This window comes from Theropithecus gelada, chromosome 1, assembly GCF_003255815.1.
Source record: "Theropithecus gelada isolate Dixy chromosome 1, Tgel_1.0, whole genome shotgun sequence".
Taxonomy (NCBI): Eukaryota; Metazoa; Chordata; class Mammalia; order Primates; family Cercopithecidae; genus Theropithecus; species Theropithecus gelada.
Genome location: NC_037668.1, coordinates 13,947,064 through 13,971,601, shown reverse-complemented (window position 1 = coordinate 13,971,601; position 24,538 = coordinate 13,947,064). Strand labels below are relative to the sequence as shown.

At 42.8% G+C, this 24,538-nt stretch overlaps 1 protein-coding gene and 1 pseudogene across 1 annotated transcript in view; one reads left to right on the top strand and one right to left on the bottom strand.

The window, feature by feature from the left end:
• BCL9 (B cell CLL/lymphoma 9) overlaps positions 1-24,538 on the bottom strand; it is an 89,846-nt gene that overhangs the window by 19,551 nt on the left and 45,757 nt on the right. The window contains exon 2 of the mRNA XM_025375124.1: positions 1,718-1,852. The gene's annotated coding sequence lies outside the window, so the exon portion shown is untranslated. The remainder of the gene's footprint in view (positions 1-1,717; positions 1,853-24,538) is intronic.
• Positions 12,251-12,672, top strand: LOC112618797 (annotated as a pseudogene).

Below are 24,538 nucleotides of genomic sequence, written 5' to 3'. Positions count from 1 at the left end.
TTATATCTGATCTGTAGCCAGTTCAAGGCTCGTGTGGCTTTTCCTCCTTCCCAACAGCACATTTTATTTTCAGAGGCTGGAGAAATATAAAGTGCAAATCAAGTTTTCTACTTTTTAGAATTCTGGAAATGTAGTAGAAAGAAACCCCTCATAATTTTGCTTCTTCCCATTCCTTATTAGTATAGAGATCTGAAAGCTGACTGTAAAGGTGAGAAGAGACAAAATTCCAGATATGTCTCTGAACTTACAAAGTGAAGATCATTCACAGTTCTCCCTACTCTCAACCGTAACTCTACATCCAGCAAGAACATTTATTTTCACACACTTTTGGGGGAACTTAAGAGCTGAATAACGTGACCAGATGACTTCCTTTTATTCAGTGCCTACTGTGTGCAAAGTGTGGTACTGAATTGAGCTGGCTAAGTCAATAAAACATGAAGTACTGGCCAAGCAGAACAATTTCCACCATTAGTCCTTATAAACTAAAATTACGACACTGAGCCTCCCTCTTTGCCCAGAATTTACAGTTTTGAAATAGCAAGGGAGAAGTAAGTTGCAGACTGTCTTAGGGCTAAATTATTTAGGAATCTTTAAAAGGATTCCTAGAGAGGCATGCCATCAAGTTGTTTAAGTAAATTCACAAATTAATCTAACCAAGCTCAGAATCACCTCTATGATTCCAATTTCAACTCTTCCAGTGATGCTTTCCCATTTCCCTGCTGTAAGAAGTCCAGTTTATTAGAACGATGTCATGTTTAACAAATTTCATTTCTATGCTATGACCACTACTCCATAAAAGGCATAGTATCAAACTTAGAATGTGGAACTAAAAGGCCTCAGGATTCCATTCCTAGCTCATTCTTAACTTCTGGCATACCGACTACTAAAAAGCTTCCTCTCAGAACAAGTACACAATAGGAAAAACCAAACTTTCCCCAACATGTGGAGAAAAGTAAACTATGCAATGGGCATGTAGAGAAAACCTTGGTCCAAGCAAAATATTAATGTACATTTTAGTACTCGTGGGGTAAAAACACCTCTGTCACCTTTTAATAGCTAACTTTAAGCAAATAAAATTTTATATCAAGCTAAAGATTTCTGACAAAATTCAAGCATTCAAAAATGAATTTCAACTATCACCATCTGGAATAATGGCTACCCAGAATATTATTTCAGCACAGATGCCCCTTCTCTGTGAAACTCTCCTTGATTACTAACTCTCCTCTGTATGTCCTCCATGGCCCCCGGCATTATAATCACAATACTATTATAACACAAAACTGTCTGTGTAGACATGGAACTCCCTGAGGGCACTGTCATTCCTCCTCTCAGCACCTGATACCTGGTAGAAACTCAATTAATGCTGTTTGATCCATGTATTATAATGAGCTTGGGGCTTCTTGTATCGCTACCTTTACCTTGCATTCACACAAACTAAAGATGACATGATAAATACCTGTTTAACTTCTCACCACCTGCCTTTATCCTTGGCCCTACGAAATGAGTCACTGCACAAGTCCCTGCTCACAGAAAGGTGTAAGATAATTGCTCTTATATTTTTGACTTGCATTTAGTTTGATGATTTTTGCCTTGAGAATTCTTAGAATAATGAATAAATGTAGTTTTAACTTACAAGAGGCCCTACAGAAACAGAAACAAAAATCCAACATATTCAGACTGAATCACAAAAGTAATGACTTATCAGGATGTTCTTTACCTTTCAATATGTCCAATTTGCTATTTCTTCTACATCAGGACACGGAAGAACTTTCCAAAAATGATCTCTACCGCCCAATCAGATGGGAATGTTTCGGTCAAAGCGGAATGACACCAACTGGTCCCACATTCAGTCCTATAGGGATAAGGAAAAAGTAAAGTTCATACTTCAATTTATACTGATTCCAAGGAAAACCACCCATTCCCCAATGCTCTGCAGCCAAAGCAATCTTTGGAAGAAGAAACAGTAAGAAAACAATTAGGTCAAAAATGGAGAAGGAAGGCAAAACCACTAAAACTCAAAATACAAGAAGTCCAAGATAGGGTCACTGCAGCCCATCTCCATCCCACTGAGGCCTAACCATGCTAATGGATGACTGGGAGCTTAGAAAATCAAAAGCCACCAAATACAAAAGCCTCATTTTAATCATTGTTTTTAACATTTTCCACAACCAAAAACAGTCACAGGTTGTGAAATGGACTTTTGTTTCATGTCTTCTCTGTGCTCCTGTTCTTAGCATGGTGGAGATGCTAAAAAACACTGCAAAGCCTAAAATGCAACAGGCCATGAGATCATATAACTTTCAAAAATCAGTTGGTCTAGGGTAAGAGTTCTTAACTTGGGATCCCACTGACTCTCAAGAGGTCTGTGGATAGACTTGGGGGAGGAGAAGATGTTTGTGAAACTCCTGGGGAAAGCTCAGATGTTCATTTTGACTAACCTCTAAGTAATAATTAGCATGGCCTTCAATGATGAATGGAAGTAACCATCCCTGATAGCATTAGCAATTCTGTGACCTTGTCACCAACAGAAACCACAAGACATTTTCATGTCACATAGTTTTGTTGCAGATATCTTGGTATAATATATACACTACTTCAAAAGTTACAGTCTCATTAGACCTGCAGCTGTATTTTATTATTTAATAATGTGTTATAAAGAAACATATGTTACAATTAATATTCTGATGACTGTTTCCATTTCATTTATAATTCAATGTATTTTATTTTGTGCATTTAAAAAACATTCTCAGAAGGGGGTCCTATGTTTCACTAGATTGCCAAAGGAATACATGGGACATTATAAGGTTAAGAACCCCTGAACTGGCCGGGCACGGTGGCTCAAGCCTGTAATCCCAACACTTTGGGAGGCCAAGGCAGGTGGATCACAAGGTCAGGAGTTCGAGACCAGCCTAGCCAACGTGGCGAAAACCCTGTCTCCACTAAAAAAAAAAAAAAAAAAAAAAATTACACAAATTAGCTGGGCATGGTGGCGTGTGCCTGTAATCCCAGCTACTCAGGAGGCTGAGGCAGGGGAATTGCTTGAACCCAGGAGGCGGAGGTTGCAGTGAGCTAAGATCGTGCAACTGCACTCCAGCCTGGGCGACAGAGCAAGATTCCGTCTCAATTTAAAAAAAAAACAAATCAAACAAAAAAAACCCCCTGATCTAGAGCAAGTAATCTTCACCAAGGCAGGAAGAGAAGTTATTCCACCAACACTATTTCATAACTGAAGAAAATTAAGCTGCCAGGAAGCCAGGAAACATATCCAAGGCCACAGACATTTGGGGTTGGCGTAGCCCAGGTTAGCACTCACAGCATCTATCTTCCTACTCTCCCATGGGGACCTTTGCTTACATTTCTACAATTGTCATCACTATTACTGTCTTGCCACTAAAGGGAGAAAGGCATTACCTTTCAAAACTAATATAAAACAAAAACCCAAACAACAGAACAAGACAGATGTACAAGATACTCCTTTTTGTTCCTTGATAAAGCACATTACCAAAGCTGAATTTGGTCTGTTGGTGAGATAGTAGTTTTACAGAAATTGGAAGAGTTGGGCTACATAATCCCTCATTCTAAGAGATGTTCAGAGCACTTTGCAGTTAGGCACTAACCTGTCAGGCAGAAACGCCATTAAGAGTGGTTAGGGCAGGTGGTCTTACTACTTTGTAGATGGGAGAACTGGAGAAATATGAGAAATATAAGGGATTTCTTCAAAGTCACACATAAGTCAATGGGAGAATGAACTTCCTGATTCTACAACCAAGGCTCTAATTACTGTACCAAGTCACCATGAACAAACATTTAGTTGATTATAATGCTTGTGAAACATCTGTATTCTTTTTCCCCACAAACCAGAGAGCATTTTCTTTTTATTCACAGAAGCAGACACTTCTGAGGAGCCAAGTGACATACACTTACCTTATACAAAGAGAACTCTATGGAAATTGTTCTTTTATCTTTTAGCCAATGACCTCCCTATCTACCATCTCTTTTGAAATCATTATCATCTTATATTCTACATGGCTATTAACAAAATATTTTAATGGTTCAATTCCAAATCTCTAAGTCATAAAACTTCCAAATCTCATACTCCCATCCCTCATCTCAACTCTTCTCAAATTTACATTAAAAATTCTCTTCTAGGCCATGCGCAGTGGCTCACGCCTGAAATCCCAACACTTTGGGAGGTGGAGGCAGGTGGACCACTTGAGGTCAGGAGTTCCATACCAGCCTGGCCAATATGGTGAAACTCCGTCTCTACTAAAAATTCAAAAATTAGTTGGGCATGGTGGCGCATGCCTGTAATCCCAGCTACTGTGGAGGCTGAGGCAGGAGAATTGCTTGAACTGGGATGGGGAGGCGGAGGTTGCAGTGAGCCGAGATCGTGCCACTGCACTCCAGCCTGGGCTACAGAGGGAGACTCCATCTCAAAAAAAAAAAAAAATTCTAGCCAGGTGCGTTGGCTCACACCTGTAATCTCAGCACTTTGGGAGGCTGAGGTAGGTGAATCACCAGAAGTCAGGAGCTCAAGACCACCCTGGCCAACATGGCGAAACCCCATCTCTACTAAAAATACAAAAATTAGCTGGACATGATGGCATGTGCCTGTAATTCCAGCTACTTGGGAGGCTGAGGCAGGAGAATCACTTGAACCTCGGAGGCAGAGGTTGCAGTGAGTCGAGATTAAACCTCTGAACTCCAGCCTGGGAAACAAAGCGAGATTCCATCTCAAAAAATAAATAAATAAAAATAAAAATAAAAAAAATAAAATACAATTTCTCTTTTTATCCAAACCCTCAAACAACTAATGGAATCTTCATTTCTCAAAGCATCCTTATGCCATTTAACTAACAGCTCCTCTTATAAACCCATCTCTGTCTCTAATAGTTTGGGTGTTTTTCAATAGTGAATAAGGAGGTCTTTCTTAAATTTTTATGTAGGGCCATTACACTATTCACACAAACATCTCTTCCTTGCTGAAACTTTCCAATCACTAGTATTCAGTAAAAAACACAAAACAGGACAATCATGTTGCACAATTTCCACAAAGGTTCTAAACCCACGTCTTACTTCCAACATCCTTTTGCCCCCTCCTCCCATCTCTCAATGATTTTACAATTTATCCTTACTGTCTGTTAGTTCTAATTCATCACTTTGCTCAGTGCACGAGTCCAAATCTCTGCCCCAAAAACGAACATTTAATTCCTGAATATATCAAGTGATAACTAATACTCCAATACCTATCATTGACCGAAATGTAACTCTTTACATTGACAGTCATTTCCCCACTGAAATCACTGCCAGGGATTTACCTATGTTTGCCGTAACCAAAGTCAAATTTTGCATCAATTCTATCTCATCTTACAGACTCTCTACTACGAGATACTTACGTCCATTTCTCTAACTTATCTAGTAACTTTATTAGTCCCCAATTGGACTCCAATGTAGGCTCTAAGTCTCTCCTATCACTAAAAACCCATTCTTCCTTCCCCCTCCTTCAGACCTCTTGGGAGGACAGATTTCTGGCCTCCTCCTTTATGCTTGGTAGCCTTCCCATGAGGCCCCCAGCAATACTATTATAGGCCTCTGGCCCCTCCCTCTCCTTCCCTCTGGACATAATAACCAACCCTGCTGTTGTTTTACTTAGGATATCTCCATTTCACCAGGCTCACCCAACACTAAATCAGTGACATCTTAATAGTTTCTGCAACTTTCAAAGGCCGGTGACTAGGGCTCCACTTTGGAAATCACTGGTGTGTCCCACGACCCCCACAATGACTCAGTGACCTAGACATCACCAACTCACCTGCCTCGGCCCTTAACTACTCATACATTCTCCCTAGCTTCCACCTCCCTCTACCCTTCAACAAGTCACTGGCCTGCAAAGTCGGCTTTACCTCTCTCCATCTCAGGGGTCTTACAGACCCCATCAAACTCAATCCCAATTCCCTTATTTAGGTCTCCAGCTCGCCCCTCCAACCTGCATCCCAAGACCCTGGGACCGTGCTCACTCTCCTGGTTTAACCTCTCCAAGCACTGCTTGGGACACAACCTCTGAAAAAAAGAGATGCCCCCATCTCTCCCCACCGCCCGTGAAGCACCCCCACCTTCCCCCACAGGTTCCTCCAGACTCGTCTCACTAAATCCGCAACCCTGGCCCCCGCCCCTTTTCTGCCCCCCTCCACCCCGCTCTTCGTGGCTGTGGCTACCCCTGCCCCCAAACCGGCTCAAAACACGCGGACGCGGACCCGGCCCCCACTACCCCCGGCTCCGGTCCTTCCCCTCCCCCTCCCCCAGGTGCCACTTACCCCGGAGGCAGGCGTGGGGGAGGGGAGAGGAGGTGCGGAGCAGGGGAAGAGGCTTGGGGCCGGGGCGGCTCTCAGCCCCGGGGGGCCGGGGCCGGGGCCAGCGGCAGCGGCGGCGCAGCGTCTCCCCCCGGCGGCGGCAGCGGCGGCGGCGGCGCCGTCCCACTCCGGCAAGCACACATAGGCTCCATTGTCCGCCGGCGCCTCCCCCTTTCCGGCTCCCCCCTCCCGGTCCCGCCCCTTCCCTCCCTTCGGCCCTCCCCCGCCGCACCGCGCCACGAAAGGTACAGCCGGCCCCGCCTCGGACGCGAGCGGAGGGTGCCCCCTCCCCCCGGCCCGACGTCCCGCCCGCAGGGAACCGGGACCGCCCCGCCCCGCCCCGCCTCAGCGTCCGGCCCCGCCACTGGGAAGGGCCCGCCCCTCCAGGGAAAGTCGCTCGTCCCCCTCCCCGGACGCGCGCGATGGTACCAACCAGCCGCGGCCTCCTCCCGCCCCCACCTTCCCGCAGGGCCCCGCCCACCAGGCAGCCGCGCCTCCCGGCGCCCCGCCCCCGATATTTTACTACGGGCCCGCCCACCGCCGGCACCGCCTCCTGGTTTGCATAGGCACGCCCGCCAGGGCCCACCCCAGACCGTCACCCGGCCGGAGGGGACGCCCACTCCCCAGCTTAAAGCGGCAGAGCTCTAGTCCCCAACTCCAGAGCCTCCCGAGGGGCCGGCGGGGCGGGAGGTGCGCCCCGGGAGGGTGTCCTCTTCCCGTCCCTTACTTCCCACGCGCGCACTCTCCCGGACCTCCCCGCCGCCTCGCGCAGCCCTGGGAGCAACCCAGCGGGGCTAGGAAAGGCGCGGAGGGGGAAGGGCAGCGTGGAATTTGGCCATCTTTGACAGAAACGAATTGAAGAGCCGGTCTTTCCTTCACTCTTCCCTGCTGCCCAGGTCCCGGCCTAGCCCTCAACCTTCAAGGCCACCTCCTCACACCTCCGGGACGCAGTTCCACCCTGCTTTCCGGTCCCTTCTCTCCACCCCTGAGTCTGCACCGCCTGGGCCATGGCCGGCTTTCTCCCCTCGCAGGGGAGCAACCCCTGCCCGGGACTGCGCTCTCCTCCACCCTCTGCGAAGTGCAGGAGTCCCGCTGATGCGCCAGGGGTGCCGGGTCTCCTTTCACATCAGGCCTGGCCCAGCCTGGCTCAGGCATCGCTGCTTGGTGCCTACAGAGGGGACCTCTGTCCAGGACCTCACGTCGCTTCACAGCCGGGGTAGCTCCCCTAATTTTTTGGAAGATCTCTGCTCTGGAGGGCTCAAAGCCCGAGGATCCCGGCGCTGTCGTGAGAGGGTAGCCCATTAGATTACACTTTTTCTCAGAAGGATAAAATGACAGCATCATGGTTAGAGCATGTGGCTGAATCAAAGCTCAGATTCGGGCTATTCCTGCTTCATCTGTGTGGCCCTGGTTGCTGCTGTGAACAACTGTTATTATAGATCTGTCTGCTCTGCACCCTCCCCAAAATACACTGTTGTTGCACCTCTGTGCTTGTGCCTTGTGGGGTCTTGATCTAAGTAAGCTGCTTTGGCAACTGTGCACTGACCCCGCAGCTCTTCTGAATCAGTTAGGTGAAGACTGCCCATGTTAGAGTGTACTGCGTGTTCTCCCTGGAGACAGATGGAGGCAATATGGCCAGGAGAACGAGATAAGTCTTCTGCTCTTGCTTCTGTCACCCATGGTTTTAACCAGGGTACTTATTCCTGTGTCGATTTCCCTTCCTAAAGGAAAACTTCCTTGGGCAACCTTTTAAGGAATGGTGCTAGTTGTAAAGGATGGTCAAGAGAGCCCTAAATGATAAAGCCGATCTGCTTTAGAAATCATTTAAAAACTCTTTAACTGGTCAATGTAAGTTACTATACCCTGCCTCCCCTGCTTAGATCCTATGAAAAACTGTGGCAAGGTATTTTCTCTTTGTCTTCTGTCATGACTGAGGATATAAATTAAAGAAGAAAGGCAATAGTTGGTATAAACAATATTAAGATCAATTGAAGAATTCCAAACAGAAAATAATTAAAATGCCTTTTGTTAAGTTTGGGGCATAGAATATTTGATGTAACATAGCTAAGAACCCTTGTAAGAAAAGGCAGGAGGAAAAAGTCAGGTATGGACCTAACGGACTTTTCTTATGGTATTAGAAAAGACAACCAAATCAGGAATATGCAAGAAACATTTGGGATTGCTAATGTTAGGTGGAAAGAGGTGGAAAGAAGGAACTCATAGGACTTATCTGTATGAGAAAACCACTGCCAAAATAAGCTCTGGCCTGGGGGGAATCCCAGACCAGATCACCTCTGCTCAGCAAGCTCAAAACAAACTCAATAACAATAATACACATGTTAAAAGAAAGTCTTAGCCATTTTACTAAGCGTTAAGCCCTCATGCAGCCATATGTGTCAAACTTAAAAATTATTATTGAATCAGAAGAAAAATACAAACGAATATTAAACATACGACACTAGGGTAAAAGAATAATAATATTGAGAATTTAAGCATGCTAAAAGTCATGAAATCTAAAGGTTAGAGGTTCCATAGAAATGGTAATTTAGCTACATTGCAGATGGGATAGAAATGTGTTTTAAAATAGAATTTATTCTATTAAATAGTTTATATTACTAGATATTTCTGAATTTTCTACCTTGTATGCATTTTCATCTCACTTGAGAAAGAATTCTATTTTGGTGTATAAGGATTTAACACACTGTATATACATAAACATTAATGGATAATGAAATGCTTTTTTAAAAGCATCCTATGAATAAAAGCTTCAAACTGTTACTGCTATTCTAGAAATTTGAAGATAAGAAATCATTTTTTTACCCAAATGGTAAAATTGCTAAAAATAAAGGATTTTGATGCTAAAGAGACTTGGTTTTGATTTTCTCACTTACTGAAATTTGCTTCTCATCATGATGAGCACTCACTGTGTTGCAAACATAGATGATGTAAGTTTGACTTCTTAGTTCTTTAGCTAATCATAGCATTTATGTTAGGTTTGCCTCCAGTTTTTCCACCTGTAAACTCCACTTTCAAGTTGAGGCAACAAGTGCTTTTGTTTCCTCAGTTCTTGATAAACTTACACCTAAATTTTAGGATTGGAAGGAATTCCATCCTGTCTTACAGAATGCTAAGGCATAGAAGTTCAATGATTTGCCAAGATTATGCTCAGTTTTAGGGACTAGAATTTAAGTCCAAGACTCCACAGCGGTATTCTAAATTCCAATGATTGTTCATTCCTAACAATATTTATTATTGTAGGAGAGAATATGAAAGTCTACCTTAGAAATGATGAAACCAAGACTAAGAAAGGTTGAGCCCACTCAGCCAGCTGGTATCAGGGTTATGAGAAGGCTTAACAAATTCTTGCCTTGGTCAAAGCCCTCAGCTTGTCCGTGGGCTCCTGCTGCTTGTACTATTAATATTTATTACCGATTCATCTACCTCATTGTTCACCAAAACTGGTGAATTTCAGCTTCAAAAGAATACTATCAAGAGAGTCATTAATGATTGAAAATGAAGGGTAAGAATGGAATAGCATCTAACCATTAGAAAGTCAATCTAATCTCTTGACTTTCATAGTGCTGTGCCCCAATGCTGTAATAACATGGCCAGGAAATTATTTCTTTTTTAGGTTTCCTAGGAAAAAGAAACAAATCTCCTTATCCTACCTTTCACCAGTCTATTGAAGTCAATGGGGGAGTCCCAGAGCTTCATCCCTGGCTGGAATATTTAAAACTAATTGTCTCCTTTGTTAGGTGGAAATCAATTTTCCCGCCTCCTTTCCTCCTGCAGCTTCACCTGAGGCCCCTGGCATTCGATGAGAGCTTGAGTCTTGCTCTGTGTCACCACATACCTGTTCTTCACAACTTGGGAATCAGAGTCACCATTATTATGAAGCTTTGAAGTGACATTCAGATCCTACCACCAATGCTTCCCCTTTGTTTTCATCCTCAAACCTACATGGTTGTGCTTCCTATTCTCATTACCTTCTAAAATTCAGGTTTTATGACATTCTCATTTCCTGAGCCCTAAATGATTGACATAATGATCCTGATCCTTATCACTTTTCCTGTTTAACCATTGTCCATCATGCCTTAGCAAAGGACAATCTACGTGTTCCACATGCTTTAACCATTTCTCTCCAAATCTCTTGCTCTTCATACCAGTTCTTCACATCAATTCTTAGAATCCCACTTTCCTTTTCTTCCTCAATTTCCACTAATTTATTATTTAGAGAGAGTCTCCTATGTTGCCCAGGCCGGTCTCAAATTCCTAGCCTCAAGCAATCCTCCTGTCTTGGCCTACCAAAGGGTTGGGATTATAGGCATAAACCACTGAACCCAGCCTCATTTCTTATTCATAACTGCTTTCCCAACAATAATTCTGGGTGTTTCTACTACTTTGTTTAATTCTCCTAGACATTTCCATAGGAATTTTGCCCTCCAGATGACCTATTTTGTTTTTCCTGATTTCAGCCTGTGCTACTGGACTCTTCCCAGCTCACACAATCAATCTCTTCCCAGTTTCTCTAGAATTACTACCCAACTATTTCAGCCTTGATTTCACCTTTATGGTTTGCATTCAGGTTGCACTCACTGGCCACTTTGTCTCCATGGAATCCTTGACCATCCACCATTCTGGCCATGGAAATTCCCAATGCTAAGATGTACCTTCACTTCCTTATTTCCACATCTGGTCAACCAGATATTGCTAGAAAAAACATGAAGCCAAGAAAATGGATCCCAACCAAAATTAAGGTGATGACATTGAATTTCTTTACTTACCACTTTGTAATCCTTTTATGTATCCTCATTGTTGTCTCTATCATTTTCCACAGCAATTATTCCAAATTCTATCCATACTGCTTCTACACTGCAAGACCAACCTTGTCATCTCATCTCACCTCTGAAGACCTTGCTCACTCTTCTCCCATCCATTGGCTTCTTACTCTTTGCTTTAGAATCTTCAGTAAAATTTTTCTTACATTAGTACCCTTTTTTCCCCCTTTTTTTTAAATTCCCAGTTTATCCAGAGGGCAACCTACATTCTCTGCCACAACAATTGTGTTTCCTCCTCTGTAATTAACCCAACCATTCTACCAAAATGCTCTGTCCAATATGGCCAAACCTAATTGCCAAATTCATGTAACGAATATCCTTTCCTCCCTGAATCTCTTTTTAGTTGTTAATTCCAAGATGTGATGATATTACAGTTTTGCCTTCTTCATTGATTTAAATTCTTCCCATTGTCTCCTAATTGTGGATGTTCTTTAAAGTCTTTGGTTCTTTGATCTTGTCTCTCTCCAATTTTCCCTAGGTCATTTCACTCTCCTAACTTTAGCTATCATTTCTTTGAAGTTTAAAGAACTTTAGCTATGACCAGCACATCTACAGGTCTAGCTCAGGCCTCTCTTGAACTTAATCCTGCATTTCTACCTACTCAGCTTGCTCATCTAAAGTGACTTAACATGTCAAAAAGCAAACTCACCATCTGTCAAGATTAAGTCTCACTTCTGAATTCCCTATATCTTTCACTTAGACTTAAAACTTTGTGGTAATCCTGACTCAACATCTTCTGTCTTTGTCTCCTCTCATCACCAGTGTCCACAAATTCCTCCTTAAATCAATTTCTTGTTTTCTGTTTCCAAGATGGGACTGTTGCGATAGATATCCCTGCCTCCAGCCTCTCCCCTTATCAGTCAATTCTACATGCTCTTGCCAGATAGATCTTTCTTTAAAAAGCGGTTTACATATACCACCATTTTTTACATAGTTCATGCAGTGTCTATTCCTTTTTAATTATTTAAGCCCTGCTGGTTCTGCTGGGCCCAATGAGGGCCCCTCTATCTACCTTAAGATCTCAACAATATGCTTTATAGGCCAGGGCCTGTTTCCCTGTAGCAGCTCCCTATTGCTGGAGAAGGAGAAAAGTGCTCAAGATCCTTTCAGAATTAATGTATTCAAAAAGGAAATAAAAAATACTCAATATGCAAAAGTCTTGTGAAGAAAATGAGGGAAAACCACAGAACATGCCAAAGGCCGAGGAAAGATCGCCCTTTGGAGGATGTACCACAGGAGGCAGAAGGAAATCCTCAACCTTCCGAAGAAGGTGTAAGCCAGGAGGCAGAAGGAAACAGCCTGGCCAGGGATTTAAAGAGGACACACCCGTTAGGCCTTTGAACCCTGAAGAAATGATAAGAGGAGTAGATGAGCTTGAAAGGCTTAGGGAAGAGAGAAAAAGAGTAAGAAACAAGTTTGTGATGATGCATTGGAAGCAAAGACATTCATGCAGCTGTCCTTATCCTGTGTGCTTTAGGCCTTGAATTCATTTTTGCCTAATATCAAAATCTGGCCCAAGCTTGCTTTCTGTTAGCATTTTCTGTTGTATCTTTGACCTCCATTTTACTTTTAATAATCTGATGAAATTTTGTTTTAGGTAGTTTCCTTGGTACCACCACCTCATTGGATTTTGGATTTTGACCCATTTTCCAGGTCTATTTCTCAATTGGAAACTTTCACACATTTGCATGGGAATGTGTTCATTCCATGTTGTAAAGTAAAACATAACAGGTTATGGCAAAGTAGCATATTTAATATCAGCTCACATATATAGGATAAAATTCCAAACTTTGTGTGTGTGCATGTGTGTATACATGCATCCATATAACATACATCAAAAACTTAACCAAGCTTATTTCTGTGTGATGTGAAATTTTATTTGTTTTCTTCTTTTTATTCTTTTTGCTTATATGTGCTTTTTAGTGAACACGTGTCTCACACACAAAAAGAATTAAGGATTTTTTTTTTACAAGTAAGAGTCAAATAATTTGCAACCAGCTTATGAGGGCAATGGGGGCACCTAAACTCTTGATGAAAGAACAATAAAAAAGAAATGTAAACCTCAAATTACCTCTGGATCTCTTAGCCAGAGGAATAAACTGGCAATTATTACAGATTAAAAAAGAAAAGCTCTCAACAATATTGTATAACAGAAACAATACTGGTTTTAGAGTCATATGGACCTGGGTTTGGATATTAAACTATATTTTTGTAGCCAAGTAATTTTGATCAAAAACAATGTTTTCTTTCTCATCTATTCTAGTGGTAGATGTTTATTATAATCAACTTAAAAATATAGCCCAGATATGCAAACTTTTACTCTAGGTCCCAGTCTTCCCCCATATCCCAAGAGCAGAATGTCACATCTCTTTTGTTTTTCAATTATTTATTTATCGTAATATTTATTGAGCAACTACTAAGTGCAGGGCTTGGGGGATACAAAAAATGAATCTGACATTCAATTCTGTTTGCAAAGTATAATCAGATTTGTATGGAGGGTTCATTCATTAATAAGAAAAAAAAAAGAGTTTACTAAGTGCCTACCATGTGCTGGGTATTGTGCAAAGTACTGAAGATTCAAAAAAAGTATAACTTAACTCCCTTGATGTTGGGATCTGGGATCTAGCTTGTTAAAAATATTGACAAGTAAACACTTATAATCACTTATAATAAGTGGCATAATATGAATAAATGCCAAGTGTTTGGGCATACAGAAGAAAGGTATCTAGTCCAGGCAGGAGAGTCAGGGTATGCAATAAGACCTGAGTGGAATCTTAAAGAATGCGTAGGAGTCAGCCAGGCAACGGACTCAGCAATGTGACAATGTATATAAATAACCACAATGCAAGAGAGAAGGTAATAAATAAATGGCAGAGCAGAAGCAAAAAGTAAATCGGCAATCAGAGGAAATACATTATTTGAGGGAGAAGACATGAGCAGAACTACTTCACAGAGGTGGAAGCACTTGAGGCAATCTGAGGGTCAGGTTGATTCAGGCATACAGTGGGGCTGGATGCCTCTTCGTCTTCTTAGCACCTCATGCAGTGCCCTGCATACACAGGGACAGCACCTTGTTTGCTGTGATGATGATGGTGATGGTAATAATGATAATATCTAGGTTTGTTTCTCATGAAGTTTGTTCCTCTGTTTTCCCAGAATGTTTACAAGGGGAGACACGTGATTCAAAAACCCACTTCTGGGTGAAAACCACCTGATTTTGAATCCTACCTCTGCCATGAGCAGGCTATATAACCTTGGAAAAATTACTTAACCTCTCTAGGGTTTTTCCCCCCCATAAAGTGGAGTACTGATAATAGGTATTTTTCTCCCAGAGTAGTGTGGGAATAAATGAGTGACTGTAGACATGTAGGAATAGTGCCTAGCACATAGTTAAGTGCCCGATAAATGTTGGTTCTTATTGTTGCATTTGGTCATCTCTGGATTTTCCAAAATGGAATTGGCCTGTGGGGAGATTTTAGGGACACTGAAAGGCTACCCCCTCAATACCTCACTCATTCTCACACCCAACCTCGCTTACTGATATCTCCTCAACTCTCCTGACACACTCTTGTAAATTCTGACATTAGAAATTCATACTTTGGATTTAAGATGTCACTTCGCCCAGCCCCTGGCGGGGATAACATAAGAAAAGGTTAGCCCTGTTTCATTTTAATAAGTTATCTGGCCAGACCTCTATCCTCCTTAACTGCTAACTGCACTGAGGGAATATCGTGGGGAAGAAAGAAAAGGCTAATTTTGAAGCTTGGAGAACTTTCCCCAGAAATTCAAGCTAGAGGGAAAGATACTCAGAGGGCTTTCTGAGGGCAGCAAGTCCTCTGGGATTGGAAGAAGTGGTTGAGATTGGCGAGAGATGCCAAGAAGTGATGAGGAAAACAAAAACAAGGTCATCTGTGCCAGTAAAGACAGGCTTTGCTAACTTAAACAGTGCTGACCTTGATCTGGGGGCTCTGCATCAACTGCTCTTTTCTCTACTCTCTGCTAGTGTTTTGGAATAACACTGCTTAGGATCACTCTTGATTCACAGTCATTGAGGGCACTATCCAGGTGGTTAAGGAACCCCTGTTTGTAAAATCTCGCAATTACTTTTATGTGTTTGCTTTCTTAGTTATTGTTTATCAGTCAAGCATTAATAAGCACCTACTACGTGTCTAATGCCAAACTAAAGCAGAGTGAGAGCTTCATTGGAAGCTGAATAAATACCCCTCCTCCAGAATCTTACAGTACAGTCGAGGAAACAACTACAACAGAAAATGTTTAATAATTAATTTCTAAACAGAATTACAGACACTGCACAAATGATAGATTTCCGGGGAGTGGGAGGGCGGGACGAGAAGCAATGATTAGAATCTGGAGTAGTTTGTGTAATTTTGTGAAGGATCAGAAGCCGAACTGGCCTTGAAGAATAGGATTTGGGCAGTTCCAGCAGGAGAGGATGGCCAGAAGGGAGAGACAAGGAGCCAAGCCAGAGACTGAAAGGAGCACAGTTTATGTGCGGGTAGTGAATCAGAAAATGATAGTGGTAAAGGTGAGTAGAAACAAACATAATGGCAGCCGCTGTTTATTGAGTATTTAGTATGTGCATGTGCCAAGCACTATTCTAAGGACTTTCTATGATCTTATTTATATACACAATAACCCCATGAGGTATGAATTGCTCTCCCTCAACTGTTTTGCAGTTGAGGGGCCAGATACTTAAAAAGGTAAGGTAACTGTGCTGAGTCATGTGTCTAGAGAGTGGTGGAGCTGAGATTAAAGCCAAAGTCAGCCTGAGGTGAAAATGCTTAATCTTTCCACATTATAGCCTCTCTTCAATGTATGTGTTAGGATCAGTGGGGAATACAGATAGATAAATAAGATGGGAATTAATTATGAAGAATACGATTTAGAGAAAGTATATAAGAAGAATACACTGAGGTTTTTTTTTAAAAAAGCTACAGTTTACAGAATACTGGCTGTGGAATAGGCACCGTTCTGACAGCATTACCCTGAATGTGATTTATAATTATACCCATTTTACAGATGAGAAAACCAAAATGGAGAGGGTAAATGATTTGTTCAAGCCTCGCAACGGTTAAAAAGCACTGTACAGATTTGAATGCCAGGCTAATGGCAAAGCCTGTATTCTTGCTGCTATCCTGGACTGCCTTTCTCCTTATGCAAAGGAAAAAAACATGTAAAAATAACACCATTGCAATTTGCATGGTATTTTTCAAAGTATTTTTTATATTCACAGCCACACTTGATCCTTATGACAACCATATGATAGGCCTAGTAGATAGCTCCCATCATAATGATTAATAATAATAGTCATAATAATCATTAAAATAACAACATTTGCCAGCACTGATTGAGTGTTCTTCATACATCCGGGCACTGTGCTAAGGGCTTTGCATGTATTATATAACAACTCTATAAGAAAGGTTCTATAATTATCCTTAATTTGCATATGAGGAAACGGGCTCAGAGAGGTTAAGTAACTTAACGAAGGAGCTGGACTCAGGTAAGTTACGAGACTAGTTCAAGGTCACGTGATGATGAGTGGTGATTCCTGAACTAGAACACAGATCCCCCGATTCCATATCCATGCATGCTCTTTTCATGTTACTATTTTAACCATTAATCTGCAGCTATAGGAAGGAAGATTTGAAGAAAGAGCTACAACAGGCAAGGAGAGAAGCCAGAAAACAGCAGAAATTCAGGTGTGAAATGATGCAGATCCAGGTAGGGCAATGTAAAGATAAATGAAGAAGTAGGAGATTCAGGTGCTAGCTGAAGAAGATGGTAGCAGCTTACTTCTGAAGCATATAAAGGTAAGAGGAAGGAAGAATAGTGTGTTTGGTTTCTAGCCATAAAATTGGTGGAAAGTGGGGGCAGTATGGTCAGAAGTGAGACGAATTCAAAAATGACACTGGGTAGAACGTGCTGGTGGCTCATGCTGGTAATTTTAGCACTTTGGGAGGCTGAGGCAGAAGGATGGCTTGAGCCCAGGAGTTAGAGACCAGCTTGGGCAAGATGGCAAGATCTCATTTCTATAAAAATAAAATAAAAAATGACACTGGTCTACAGTGAGCTACCACTACACATCAGCTAGGAATGGCTATAATAAAAAAGAAAGACATTGGTAAGTGTTGGTGAGAATGGGGAGAAACTATCACTTTCATGCATTGCTGGTGGGAATGTAAAATGCTGTAGTCACCTTCAAAAACAGTTTAGCAGTTTCTTAAAAAGTTCAATGTAAGTTTACCATGTGACTCAGAAATTCTACTTCTAGGTGTCTGAGATAAATAAAAATGTATGTCTACACAAAGAATTGTATGTGAATGTTCATAACAGTATTATTCCTTTTTTTTTTTTTTTTTTTTTTTTTTTTTTTTTTTTTTTTTTTTTTTTGAGACGGAGTCTCGCGCTGTCACCCAGGCTGGAGTGCAGTGGCCGGATCTCAGCTCACTGCAAGCTCCGCCTCCCGGGTTCACGCCATTCTCCTGCCTCAGCCTCCCGAGTAGCTGGGACTACAGGCGCCCGCCACCTCGCCCGGCTAGTTTTTTTTTTTTTGTATTTCTTAATAGAGACGGGGTTTCACCGTGTTAGCCAGGATGGACTCGATCTCCTGACCTCGTGATCCGCCCGTCTCGGCCTCCCAAAGTGCTGGGATTACAGGCTTGAGCCACCGCGCCCGGCCAACAGTATTATTCCTAATAGCCAAAAAGTGGAATCAATCTGAATGTCCATCAACTGATGAATGGTTAAATAAAATGCAGTCTATCCATACAACGAAATATGAAATGAACAGCAATAGGAAATGAACTGCTGATACACACTACAACATGGATGTACCTCAAAACCCCTTTGCTAAGCAAAAGAAGCCTGAAAGAAGCCAGATGCAAAAGACTACATATTGCATGATTTCATTTACATGAAATGTCCTGTAAACGTAAATCTATAGAGACGGAAAGCAGATTAGTGGGGGTGGGAATGGGGATCGACTGCAGATAGTATAGGGATCTTTTTGGGGTAAAGTAAATGTTCTAAAAGTGGATTTTAGTGGTGGTTGCACAACACTGTAAATTTACAAAAAAAAAAAATCATTAAGTCATACACTTAAAATGGGTAAATTTTATGGTTTGTAAATTATACCTCAATAAAGTTGTGTTTTAGAAAAGTGAAGCTGATTTGTAAAAGACGAAAGAGAGTCGAGTTTTAGAATTATGGGGGACTGAACACCAAAATGGAGATATCTTGCCAAGTGAGAGGATAGGCTGGAGGTGCAGAGGTGAGAGCTGAAGCCAAGAAAATGAATGAGCTCACCAAAGGAAAACGTATGCAAGAGAAAAGGAAGATGTCAAGGGTAAAGCTTTCAGTATCACTACCATTAGGAGCAGGGATGATGGCTTGCCTGGGCTGATATGGTGCTCACCCTGGTAACAACATGTCCAGGTAATGTTAAAATTCACTGATATCCTGTAAGCATGCACCCACTGAGAGCAGAGGTATAAGCCCCAAGGCATGGCAAACAGTAGGGTAAATCTGTCTGGAGGAAAATTGCCTCTAAATGACTAAAATACACAAAGATAACTGGGAATGGATTGAATATGTTCCCTGTATTTTGGATTTAAAAAGAAAACTGAACAAACACTTTAACCTAAATTAGAAATCACATCAGCATTAGGGAGTGCAGGGTCTCAAAAGCAGTATTTCACTTAGTCACTGGGGATGTGATGCTGGACCACCCCTACAACAGTGCTCTTTGGTCCCGATATCGGCTTCTGACTTTAGAAAGAGCTAGCAGAGACTCTCAGGTAAACTCTGCAACTGCTTTCCCACCTCTGAATTTGGGACAAACCCTCCTCTTCCTCCTGGCTTCGCTCCACCCCACCCCATCGATAGCACTTCTGGGAGGGGGTGCTCCCACGCTAGGAAACTAGTGAGCCTCTCTTTCTCCTAAAGTCTGACATCTTGATGCCTTGGCGATAGAGGGAGAACCCAAACAATCCTTTTTGTTTCATCTTATTTCATATTTCTGTAAATGAAGTAAATGTACACTGTCCTTTTTTGTTAAAGGGTGAAAAATAAGAATCTGAGCGTTCAAGGTCAAAGTAGTGGTGAGTAGAAAAGGAAGCCTAGGGTCCGAAATGGCACTGGCTTCAGGACCACCCACATCATACTGAGGGTTCAGCTAAGTCGGGCCTCTTAACCTTGAGTCCGCAACGGAAACTAAGGCTAGAACTTGGATGGAGAAAAAAAATGCATCTTTGCTTCCATTAGTTAATGAAAATTATCATTTCCTTCAATTATGGATCCAGGCAACAGATCAAGGTGGTATGAGCAGCTCATGATGTTTTAACCAGCAGAATCACAGATATCCCAAATATCGCTTATAGTCATCACTATGGCAGTACAATAATTATAAGACCTGCCAGTAGACTTTTTAATTAATGCTCTAATAAAGAAGCACATATTACTATATCACAAACTTGACTTTTAAAATATTTAGATCATTATATTTCATTATAACCTATTTTTGTAATCCTAAGTAATTTATTTTATGTGTCTAAAATTATTATTCTGTTCCAAGGCTTCACGAGACTGTTCATGGGGGCCCATAGCACAGAAAAGTGGAAACATCCCTTGGCTGGAGGAACTCTTCCCTAATCCCCATCAAACACCACACACACCACACACACACACACACACACACACACACACACACACACTCGCCTCCCTACAGGGCCTGAAATCCCACCATTAGAGAACATTTCCTTTGGGTTTTTAAGATTCCCATTAAAATGCAAATGCCCCCTAAGGAGAAGAACTTCTCAGAGTGTTATTAGTTAACCCCTTAAATGAGGTTGTTTAGCAGCTAGCTGGGCACAACATCCTACAACTCAATTAAACAAACGTTTATTGACCTCCTGCCATGGTTAAGGAGCCAGACTTGGGGATAGGGAGCAAAATCCCACAAGGTTTCTCCCCTCAAGGGGGCTTGCAATCTAGTAGGGTGAGTAAAGGAAGTACAAAAAAGACAGGAAGAGAAACGCAACGCCAGAGGTGCAAAGAGCAAAGCCTGTTCCGGGGGAGGGCGGCTGGGAAGCAAGAGATCCATTCATGCGTGCATTCTAGAAGGACTGACTGCCTGTGGACTCCGGGCTAGGTCCTCAGAACACAGCCTGAGCCAAGTTCACTGCCTAGTGTTCAAGTTAAACAGATAAACCACAAGTAAGCTACTGTCGTTGGGTTCTCTCGGGCGTGTAAAGTCTGGGGAAGCACAGAGGAGGGAGTGACTTAGCGGCTATGGGGGCGGGGAAGAGTCTAGAAAGACTGTCGTTGTGATGAATGTGGCACGGAATAAGTGACATATGAGCCGAGTCTATCTAGCAGGGTAAGTTTAGGAGAGACGGGGTTGGGTGGGGCGGGGGGCGCAGAGAGAGAGAGAGAACGAACCACATTCCTGGCGGAGGTATGTGTAAAGGGCCTATGCTGAGAACCATTTCGGCGTGGTGGGAGCGCTTAGCGATAGTGGAGGAACCAGGAAGGCAGGAGATGGGCCTGGAATTGTAAAACAGGGCATCTTAAATTTAAGGCTGAGGAGTTTGCATCTTATCCATTTGGAACAATCAGAAAATTCTTCACTGCCAGGAGGCAGTGAAGAAGGTATTTGAAGAAGGAGGTATTTGAGCTGGGCCTTAAAGCATGAGAAAAATTTCAACAGGTGGAGAGGGGGCTGAGAGAGGGTTTCAGGGTAAAAGAATAGCATAGCCGGGCACAGGGGCTGAAGACTCCGGGCTTGGGAAAAGCCTGCGAGAGCAGTGTGTGGTCCAGAGGGTCCCGAGCACTGGGATCACATGGAGGCCTATTAAGGGCGGGTCCCCTGGCCCCGGAGCAGACCCCAAATCAGAATCGCTCACGGCAGGCGCCTGCTAGCCAAGCTCTTGATGCGCAGTAAAGTTGTTCAGTGGCTTAGTAGGCGAGAAGGCCAAAAAGGAAAGTGACCTCTGAGTGCAGGGTAAAAATCTGCACTTAAATGGGAAGGCTCCTGAGAAAGCACCCAGTGAGAGAGTGGCATTTATCAGAGCCTTACTTGAGGAAGGTTTACCAGACAGAAGAACTTAGGACAGAAAGTGTGGAGACCCAGTTAGATGCTATTACAGTAGTCCAGGTAGCGGGTAATGAGGACTGAATTTTGGTAGTGGGAGGGGGAAGAAGGGAGAAGGGACAAATGTAAGACATTTGGGTGGCAGAATCTACATGGCTCCCCGGGCAACTGACGTGGGTGGAAAGGCTGAGTCACACATGACTTCAGGGAGCTAAGCTGGGCGGTGGGGGAAAACAGCAAAGCCTTTAAAAGAAAAGTAGAGTTAATAAGGCGACTTTATGGGGAAGGTGATCCGTTGAGAGATACAGTGCCAAGCACAGAGAGGCCAATACTAGTGACGGTTTTTATTTTGCATTCCACTGTAGTTAGTGGGATACAGGATGGAGCACAGGTGGTACTCCTGGGCTGACAGCGGGCTGAATTTATCACCATTTTGTTGAGGATCCCCTAACAAGGTGGCAGGAGCTCTGAGCTATAAACCCAGGCAAGTCCCTTCTCCTCTTAGGAGCTCCTGTTTCCTCCTTGGAAAAGCAGTTGATAATAAAACCTATCACCCACTCATCCCTTGGGAGAGCTGCGAAGAGCAACCAATATACATACATAAATACGCTTGAAGCACTCAGCAAGAACAAAGTGTGCTAGAAATGCTAAACAATAATAAATTCAGCCACCCCCAGTTCACTCTGATAATAAACAAGGTGTCTTTTTTAAAAGCAGGTGTAGTTAACTAGGTACTAACTTTGAGGCTGTCTTACATAGCCTCTAACAACAGGTAATTAAATCTGAACTCGATTTTCAAGAGTACCCTCATCAGAGGGTCTCAGAATGACCCTAATACCTCCACGAAACCGAGGTCTGGACTACATAGCAATTAATTAACATGAAAATTGCTTTATCATCCCCTCCCCATCCTTAGCATCATGTGTGACTAATATCAGCATCCAAACTACAGGCAGTCCCCACCATCCCCCCAAGCTGTACTCTTTGTCACATGTCACACCCCTGAGGTCCGTCTCTTGGCAGAATGGTGCCATATAAAATATTCAGATCCTAGGTAGGATGTGTGCAACCTACATGGAAAAGAAGGCTGTCAGAAAAACAGAAAGCAAAAAACTGCACTCCTAAAATGACAAAGATTGCAAATCCAGTTTTAAAGGAACACATCTCTAATTATATGTTCCATGCATAGCAAATGTCTTTTAATAAATCCCACCACAATCTCTGCTCCCCTAAAGAGCAGACCTGATAGGTAATAACTCCCCTCCTCTGTGGTAAAATCCAATTTTCACACCTGGTAAATGAAATAACTCCACTGTGAACCAAGGTTGGGTTGGGGTGAGCTGTTAACAGAAGGTTAGGGGCTGCACATCATGTAACAGCTCTTCTGGGAGCCCCTTCCAGATATTTGCTCTTTTTATGCCAGTTGATGCTATTTGGCCAGAAAACCTCCAACCTCCAAGGTTACAAAGTTAAAGTCTTTGTCACCTGGAGTGGTTATGAATGAGCACCACGGTTCATAGTTCACCTATGTGCAAGGGCTGGCCCTGGCCCTCATCTCTCGTTTAGTTGGAAGGTTCCCTACCATTTGTGTACTTTAGGAGCTAAACTTCTACTCCATTCGTGACAAATTGACCAAACGAAGGAAAGATGCTACTGAAATTTACAGTAGAAAAGGAGTAGTACACAAGATATAAATCTGAAAAGGTGCACACAAGATATAAATCTGAAAATCCTGCCAGGGTCTGTATTCTGTGTAGGCCTAATCAGGAACAATAAGGTGGACATTCACAAGGAATCAGCAACAGAAACAAGAGACACACACACCATTGAACATAACTGGGAATTGATGAAGGTGACATCACAGATAAGTGGATTAAAAAAAAAGATAAGTCAACAAATACTGTTGGAATAATTCTTCTACTGTCTGGAAGAAAATTTAAGATCCTCATCTCATACCATACAACAAATAATTTCAGAGGTTCTATAGGCCAGAGTTGAAGAAAAAAAATTACAGAGGGATGAAAGAGGTAAATATAAAAATGAATCCGGCCTGGCACGGTGGCTCACACCTGTAATCCCCAGCACTTTGGGAGGCCGAGGAGGGCAGATCACCTAAGGTCAGGAATTTAAGACCAGCCTGACCAATATGGCAATACCCCGTCTCTACTAAAAATACAAAATTAGCTGGGTGTGGTGGCGTGCGCCTGTAATCGCAGCTACTTGGGAGGTTGAGGCAGGAGAATCACTTGAACCCAGGAAGCAGAGGTTGCAGCGAGCCGAGATCAGGCCATTGCACTCCAGCCTGGGCAACAAGAGTGAAACTCCATCTCAAAAAAAAAAACAAAAACGAATCCATTAAAGAAATGACAGAAAATAAAGGTGAATATTTATCTGAACTTGGGGACAGGGAAAGATACTTTTAAAATAAATTTTTCTTCTTTTTGAGACAGAGTCTCGCTCTTGTCGTTCAGGCTGGAGGGAGGGCAGTGGCGTGATCTCAGCGCACTGCAACCTCCACCTCTCTGGTTCAAGCAATTCTCCTGCCTCAGCCTCCTGAGTAGCTGGGATTACAAGTGCCAGCCACCACGCCTGGCTGATTTTGGTACTTTTAGCAGAGATGGGGTTTTGCCCTGTTGGCCAGGCTGGTCTCAAACTCCTGACCTCAGGTGATCTGCCCACCTTGGCCTCCCAAAGTGCTGGGATTACAGGTGTGAGCCACCTCGCCCAGCCAAAAATTTTAAAAAATTGAATAGACTTGACTACATACAAATGCAAAATTGTGTGTAAAAAAAAAATCATACAATTAAAAGGCAAACGATCTAGGCTGGGCACAGTGGCTCACACCTGTAATTCCAGCACTTTGGGAGGCCAAGGTAGACAGATGACCTGAGGCCAGGAGTTCGAGACCAGCCCGGCCAACATGGTGAAACCCCGTCTCTACTAAAAATACAAAAATTAGCTGAGCATGGTGGTGCATGCTTATAATCCCAGCTACTTGGGAGGCTGAGGTGGGAGGATTACTTGAACCTGGGAAGTGGAGGTTGCAGTGAGCCGAGATTGTGCCCATGCACTCCAGCCTGGGGAACAGAGCAAGACTCCATCTCAAAAAAAGTAAAAATAAATGAATAAATAATAAATAAATAAATGGCAAACAATCTAAAAAAAGCAAAATATTTCCAACAACTATGATTTCAACAAATGACTGAAAAGACATTAATATTCTTCGTATATAAAGAGCT